Below are 8861 nucleotides of genomic sequence, written 5' to 3'. Positions count from 1 at the left end.
CAGAAAGCTTCGAATCTCCGTGGGACTTTTCAGTCGTTCCCACTTCATCACTGCTTTGATTTTTTCCGGGTCAACCATTATCCCTTATTGGTTAACCACATGACCCAAGAAGTGGACTTCTCGGATCCAAAAATAACATTTAGAGAACTTTGCATACAACTTCTCCTTCTTCAATACTTCTAACACTTCCCGCAAGTGTCTGCCATGCTCCTCTTGACTTTTCGAGTAAATCAGAATGTCATCTATGAACACTATCACAGATTTATCGAGGAATGATTTACAAACCCTATTCATCAAATCCATAATTGTTGTCGGAGCATTGGTCAGTCCAAACAACATAACCAAGAACTCGTAGTGTCCATATCTCGTTCTGAATGCAGTTTTCTCAATATCCTACTCTCTTACCTTCAGCTGATGATATCCTGACCTAAGATCGATCTTTGAGAAATAGCTCGAACCTTGCAGTTGATCGAATATGTCATCAATCCTCGCCAATGGATACTTGTTCTTCACCGTTGCCTTGTACAGCTCTCGGTAGTTTATACACATTCTCATGCTTCCGTATTTCTTCTTCACGAATAGCACCGGAGCTCCCCAGGATGATGAACTAGGTCGAATGAAACCGTTGTCCAATAACTCCTGATGTTGTGTCATAAGCTCCTTCATCTCCGTCGGTGCTAATCGGTACGGTGCCTTCGCTATTGGTGTTTTTCCTGGTAACAAGTCTATTCTAAACTCTACTTGTCTATCAGGTGGTAATCCGGGAAGATCTTTGGGAAAGACTTTCGAATAATCACACACCACATGTATACTCTGCACCTCCTTTTTCTCCTTCTTTGCATCAATCACAAATGCCAAGTACGATGCACATCCCCTGGACAAACATTTCCTGGCTTTCATCAGGGAGATGATTCCATAATTTACTCTGTGTTTGTCCCTGTACACCATAAATGACTCTTTTCCGGGTGGGTTCACCCTTACTATCTTCTTCCTGCAAAGAATCTCAGCATCGTTGGCGCTAAGCCAATCCATTCCCAGAACGATGTCAAAACCGTTCAACTCTATGGGCAACAACTCTTCATGGAATTCGTATCCGTTTAGGTCGATGACGATGTTCCTAATACGATTACTATCAGGTACGAATTTTCCACTAGCAACATCCACAATTGGGGCATTATCAATTTTTTCTATAGGCAATGCTAGTTTCCCACCAACCTTATGTGACAAAGGAGTAGTTTGCTCCGGAATCAAACAGTATATTGGCAGGAAAACCATTTACAAGAAAGGTACCTGAAGCGACGTTTGTTGCCTCCTTCGCAGCCTCGAGCGTCATCTGGAAGGCTCTTGCCTTCAACTTTGGTGGAATGTTGGGTCTTCCTGCCTTTTCTTCTTCGGGCAGTCCCTCGAAATGTGCCCTTCCTCGTTACACTCATAGCAGACCTTCTTAGTGAACGTGAACTCATTGGCATAGTGCCCGGGCTTTCCACACTTGAAACAGGTGACCCCTCCGTCATATTTTCCTTGGTGCTTCTTCTTGCATTTGTCGTAGCATTTTGCTTCGGCTCCTCGTCCTATCGAACCAGACTTCGAGAATTTACCCTTCTTGCTGGACCTTGAGGATCCATCGAATTTCCTTTTCTCACCAACCTCGACCATCTCCAGACCCCTTTCCTTATGCTGGGTCTCCACATTCTTAGCTGCTCGAATAGCTGATTTCAAAGTGGTTGTCATCTTGACCGTCGGGCCAAAGTCGGCTGGCAGTCCATTTGCGAACCTCTCAATTTTAGATAGTTCGGTTGGCACCAGGTATGGAAGTAACTTCATCTTCTCAGTGAATGTGGTAGCATAGTCGTCCATGCTCATTCTCCCCTTCTTCAAGTTTTGGAACTCATTGTTTAAATCAATCAGATCTATCTCTGAACAGTACTGCATCTTCATTTATTCCAAGAACGCTTCCCATGACATCTTCAGGGCTTCTCCTCGTGGCATCGTATCTGCCAATAACTTCCACCAGCTCAAGACTCCGGTCTTCAGTTGCCTAACTGCAAAGACAGTCTTCTGTTTCTCGCTACAGCTGCAGCTTTTGAACACCATCTCCATTTCGGAGATCCAATCCATAATCTCAATAGGCTTTGGGCTTCCTAAGAGACTTGGTGGCTTCGCACCTAAGAAATTCTTATACATCCGCCCATCCTTGTCATTTCCCCTCTCCGGGTCATTCCTTCGTTCTCATTGAGTCTCAACTTGACTCACGCGGTAGCTATAGTTCCCTTCCTCTGATTGCTCGGGAATCAGCTCGGGTTGCTCAACGGGCATGGTAGGTTCGTCCCTATTTGCGTGCAACATCTGCCTCATTTCCTCCCTTTGTTCTGCTAACATAGCACGAATCATGGCTTGTACTCCAGCCATGGTGATTGGTTCGGGTGCAACTTCTACTACAACATGTATTTGCTGAATCACTGGGGGTTGATTCTTATTCCCATTTGCATTCCCAGCTCCACTGCGGGTTCTTGCCATTTTGATCTATACACCGAATAATGTGAATTTAGATCTTTATTTAGGATAGATGTTTAAATCATCATTATCGCTCTGAAATGTTTACATGCTAGTTCTAATATCATAGTGATACTTTTAGAATCCTAAACACATAAGGTTTCCAGATCCTTTCGGCAACAGACCATAGATCCGAACAAATAACATCATATCAGGCACAAAGCATTTAGCACATAAAAGCATTTTAGGCACAATTCCTAAAATAAGCTACTGCTCACACCTCACAATCATCGCTTAACATTCTACATTTAAGTCTAGAAATCCTACAAATTCCTAGTTCGCTTAAACTAATGCTCTGATACCAACTGTGACATCCCCATTTTTACAGCCAGAAAAGACCGATTTTTGTTTATGTTTTGTTTAAAAATCAGAGTAACATTTTAAATAAAAGTGTTGCGGAATTTGTTCCCAAAATAAAATATGATAAAGATTTATCAAAGCATTTCCGTAGAAATGTATTTCAGTATAAACCTCGGGATGTCATGTTCGATACAGATCAAAAGCATAAACAGTACAATATAAGCCTTACTACATTTATTCATATCTACAGGCCTGTATCCGTAATCCCTCATCCAAAACATCATATCTATGCTCGAGCGCCACTACCTGTAATACATGAAACTGAGTGGGCCAGACTTGGGAGCCTGGTGACCACATAGGGTTTTCAACCCATAATAAATAAGTTATTTAATTTCATCAACCAACACTAATAACCCGATTACCCGTTCCCGTTATCCTCACTATACGTCCCTAAACACCTATCATAAGGGACCTAGCCTAAGGATCATCATCGGGATGGACACTACTGCTAAGGGGATTCCTCAACAATAAATGTCCTTAATGCAACCGTGAGGGGGATGTAGTACACCGATGAACACATCGTTCACAAACACCTACAGGTTGCGAGCCTGCTAGCGTTTCACTAGACTGTCTAGAAGAGTCTGTGGTCGTCATCCATACTCCGCTAGATGACAGAATCAACAACAACAACATCGAGGCCTCTCATCATTTTATTACACATCGTCTATTACATCTACCCATGTTTTACCCCAACATTTTTGTAGATATAAAATACTTATACAGTTTAAATCATTTAAAACATGTATAAAAATCTTTCATTAGCATAGACAACAAGTATTCAGACAATATGCACACATAGCATGTAGTTTATATTAAATACTTCATATCTATGTGTAAGATGAAAGTAACTATGCACTCACCTGATTAGGTGGTAACTCTGCACTTGGACAGCACTTCGTTACTTTTAAAACAACTTCCTTCGACAAAACCTAGTATCATTACCACTAGGGTTTAGTCTAATATTTACCAAGACTACTTAATAGTCTAGCCATTATTACTATTATATAAGCATTAAGAAACACTCTTATATAACTCATAATAATATCCCAAATAATTATTTTAAGGTCCTAATAATGTTACTATAATTAATTAGAAGCTATATTAAAAATAGCGTAGGCGTAGCTCACATACAACGAGTTTTCTCGAAAACCGGGCTTCGCTTGGAGCAGCGTTTCCGAACCGAAAGGCTCCTTTTCTCAGGACTTCGGGAGCCTTGGGGCTTCCTTCGGGGTTTACCTAGGCTTTTAGGGGGTTTTGGGGGGGTTAGAGAGAGAGAGAGTTTAGAGAGAGAAAGAGAGGGTAAAAGGTGTGAGGAATGAGCTTCCCCCGACCCTCTATTTATAGGCTGTCTGGGGAGAATTTGCGTCGTGAAACTTCAATTCACGTCGTGAACATGCGTAGGCTCCAAGGCTTCGCCTGGTGCTGACACGTGGCATCGCACACAGGGTGGAAATCAGCCGATTTTCAAAAATTCATAACTTTCGCATACGAGCTCCGTTTTCGATGTTCGTTATATCCACGCGTAGGTAAAATTAAGATCTACAACTTTTATTTTGACTCCATCGGCTAATTCTCTACCGATCTTAAATTTAACAGTATGAGGAGATTATACTGTTAAATGTCCGCATAAAATTCATAGCATCTACATACGGACTCCGCTTTCGTCTGTATTTTTACCGTTGAGTTCCTATTAATGAGATCTTCAACTCTTATTTAGGTCGCGTAGGCCAAAAACCGCTCGATCTAAAATTCGAGTTTCGAGTTGTGCACTACTATGCTTAATCTTAGAAAATTCATAACTTCCTCATACGAAGTCAGATTTGGGCATTTTTTTTTGTATGTTATCGGTTTAATGTATACTACGAATTTTGTTTAGATCACTAAGGCTAAAAACTCATCTATCGTAAATTCACTTTTTACGTCTTCCCGGTGCCGTGCCGGTTCCGTCGCGAAACTTCGACGGGTAATAACTTCTTCGTTATAACTCAGATTTCGGTGTTCTTTATATCTTCGGAATCCTTGTTTCGACCACTACAACTTTATGTAAAGATATCGGGTTTATCTCACACTTTAATTTTGACGCTTATTTTTATCCTTTATTAATTATATATCTTTATAATTAAGTAAAAAGCACATAAATTCACATAATTCACATAATACTCAAGTAATTCATCTTTATTACTTCAAAAAGAGTTACAATAGTTGACCTAGACTATTACATCATCTACTAATGCTTAGCGCCGAAACACGGGCGTTACATTCTTGGTTTATAAGGGCGTCCGTCACAATTTTTTAGCTTCCTACACACCGTAGCAAAATGGAGTACTAGGGCGAAGGAATTATACATTGGTCGAAGCAGCTAGATCAATGTTAAACTTTGCAAACCTTCCTTTATACTTATGGGTAAAAAAAAGTAGCAACTGCATGCTTTGTTCGAAACCGAAGCATCAATTGCAAGCGTATTAAGAAAAATCCACATGAGGGTCTCAACACCCACAAACCCAATGTCAAATTCTTCCATATTTTTGGATGCAGATGTTTTATGATAACCAACAAGGATCACCTTAACAAATTTGCACCAAAATCAGATGAATGCATGTTCCTGGGCTACTCAACCAATAAAGTGGCCTACCTGGTTCTCATTAGACGCACAAGACTGATAGTAGAAAGCTTCGATGTCATATTTAATGACTACTATGTCCGCAACACTCCTCCGTCAAGTGAAACAATATCACTCCTGGAAAGTTATATCCCAGCCTCTTCGGGTCCCTTAAACATAGTTGAAATTAACTATGATGACCTCTTTGACCCCGTCGACATAGCTCATCTCTCTGAATTTCTTGTGTCTCCGATAGCTCAACAACAACACGCTGAAGCATCTGGTCCAACCTTATCTGAAGATGTGTCACTCAACACTTCCACCTCGCCGGTTGAGGGGGAAAGTTCAACTCCTGTTCCAGTGACAACCATCGAGGTTTCAGTACTAGAAGATGCTGCTCCGGTATCCATCCGCAGAGTCAATAATCAATCAAATGTTTCCTCAGACTCTGAAGATGAAGAGGTAGAGAACATTGACACAAACTCAGATCCAAGGGTTATTAGTCACTCATCAATCCAGGGGGAACCATCTCAGATTCAGGGTGAAATTCCACCCTCAACTCAGGGGGAACTTCCTTCAAATGTTGCTCATAATCTTACAGTCCAAGATAATTCTGCAGGCTGCTCCCAAGTCAAGGGGGAACTACCTTCTCCTACCGCAGAGTCATTTGACATTGAAGATATTCCCTCCACCGCATCTGCTGATCATCAACAACCTCGTCTTCACATTTGGACAAAGGATCACCCACCGGGTCAAATCATTGGAAACCCATCCGTAGTTATACAAACTCAATCCTCTAGATATTTAACGGATTACTGCCACTATGCAGCTTTCATGTCCTCAGTTGAGCCTTGAACCATAAAAGAAGCACTCATGGAGCCTGACCGGATCACTACAATGCAAGAGGCGTGAACAGAGTTTGAAAGAAACAAAGTATGGAAGCTAGTACCGTAGCCAAAAGGTCACACAATCGTTGGTACTAGATGAGTATACAAAAACAATCTTGATGAGTCTGATGCGTTAGTAAGAAACAAAGCAAGGCTAGTGGCTAAGGGGTACAATCAACTTGAAGGCATTGACTATGATTAAACTTATGCCCCTGTAGCCAGAATGGAAGCAATATGCATTTTCCTAGCGTATGCGACACACAAAAATATCAAAGTATATCAAATGGATGTCAAAAGTGCCTTTCTGAATGGAGAACTAACGGAAGAAGTTTACTTGCAACAACCTCCAGGTTTTGAGAGTCAAGAATTTCCAAATGACTGCTATAAGCTAGAAAAAGCAGTATACGGTCTTAAACAAGCTCCGAGCGCATGGTATGAGACTCTTTCTGAATTTCTTGTCACATCTGGATACAAAAGAGGTGTGATTGATCCCACTTTGTTTAGAAGAGAAAATGGTAATCACTTAATGCTCGTCCAAATATATGTAGATGATATCATCTTTGGATCCACAGATCAGGGTATGGTGAATGATTTTGCAAAGCTCATGACAAGTAAACTCTAGATGAGCATGAAAAGAGAGAATAATTTCTTTCTAGGAATTCAAGTCAAACAAGTCCCTCAAGGGATATTCATTCATCAAAATAAATATACCTCTGAGTTGCTGAAGAAATTCTCAATGGACAATTGTTCCTCAGCCAAGGTCCCACTGGCCTTCGGATACAAGATCTCAGCTGATCCTACCAGAGAATCAGTTGACCACAAAACTTATCGTGGAATGATTGGGTCATTGGTGTACCTCACCGCAAGCAGACCGGATATTGTATTTGCAACTGGATTATGTGCTAGGTACCAAGCGGAACCCAAAGTATCTCACTTGACCGCAGTGAAGCAAATTCTTAGATAAAAATAGGGAAGCAAAGCGTTAGGCCTCTGGTACCCCGCAGGAAATGACTTCAGCCTTCAAGCTTTCATGGATGCGGATCATGCTGGATGTAGATTAAATCGAAAAAGTACTTCAGGTGGATGCCAATTCCTAGGAAGAAGACTAGTCAGCTGGTCTTCAAGGAAGCAAAATTGTGTCTCACTGTCTACCGTAGAAGCTGAGTATGTGGCCGCAACTAGTTGTTGTTCCAAAGTTCTATGGATGAAGACTCAACTCATGGATTACGGATACAGAATGATACGGGTATGAATTTATTGTGATTCGGAGAGTGCTATAGCGATTTCTCATAATCGTATTCACCATTCGAAGACGAAGCACATTGAACTACGGTACCACTTCATCAATGATTACATCCTCAAATGTAACATTGAACTAAATTTTGTTCCCACTCATGAGGAAATCGCAGATGTTTTTACCAAGACACTTGATGCTACAAAACTAAATACCTTTCTAGAAATCCTAGGAATGATGAATCCAAACTCGCAATTCTTTTTGAATTGATTAGGACCACAAACCACATCTGGTCTCCAAGTGTGGAAGAATAACTTCTTTTCAAAGTAAAACTCTTGAAGCATTTTCCCACTACGGTTCTAGAATTATATATTCATTATATATCTTTTCAGTATACTCAAATACCGCAATCATATATGATCTCTATATAGTCCTTGGGTCCTTTATTTCTTTTATTTTTAACTTCTTATCAAGTGTTCCTTCAGTTTATGCTACCACTATCAAACTGTAGTCTACCACAATCACCTAAATCCATCCGCAATCTCAACCAATGACACAGCTGTCATCTGAACTCAACCGCTGTTGCAATAAATGATTCCTCAATCTCTTAAAAAAAAATGATACTTTTGTGTGCTACTTAATGTTTTTCATTAAATACAAACATTCTCTTCAACCATTCATTTTGTCGCATACAATGTTTCAGTCTGTTTTAAATTCTATTTCCTTAGTCAGGCCTATTTTAGGTTAATAAACAAATAAATCGTTTTTTCATAAAATGCAATCTTTTAAGAAATCTTTTTTCTTAACTGGTCATGTCTCACAGCCGTTTAGGGTCTAATCCGTTTCAACTTCTGTTTTTTCACAACGGATAAAAACCCCCACCACACGTTTTAAGAAATCTTTTTTCTTAACTACCATCAAAGATCACACTCCGTCCATAGCATCAAGCAACTTCAGAGCGATTTTTGAAGACCATCCATCGTACAATGAGGCACTCCGACTGATGATCAAATTTCTCCCAAAGCATCCTCTCTATGGTGCTTTCAACTCGTTCACTAAAGTTGTTCCTCTTCTAACTCTGTTCAAATGCGCCTTCTCTGCATTCCGCCCAAGGCACAATCTTCAAGAAGTGCATCTCAATCTGGTTGATGATTTCTCTGGATGTTCTAACCAAAGCCAAGTTCTTAGAAGCAATCAATCTTCGAGTTCTTCCATCGATGAAGTTCTA

Source organism: Lactuca virosa, chromosome 4 (assembly GCF_052849685.1).
Source record: "Lactuca virosa cultivar CGN04683 chromosome 4, Lactuca_virosa_CGN04683_v6, whole genome shotgun sequence".
Classification (NCBI taxonomy): Eukaryota; Viridiplantae; Streptophyta; class Magnoliopsida; order Asterales; family Asteraceae; genus Lactuca; species Lactuca virosa.
This window is presented reverse-complemented; position numbering follows the sequence as displayed.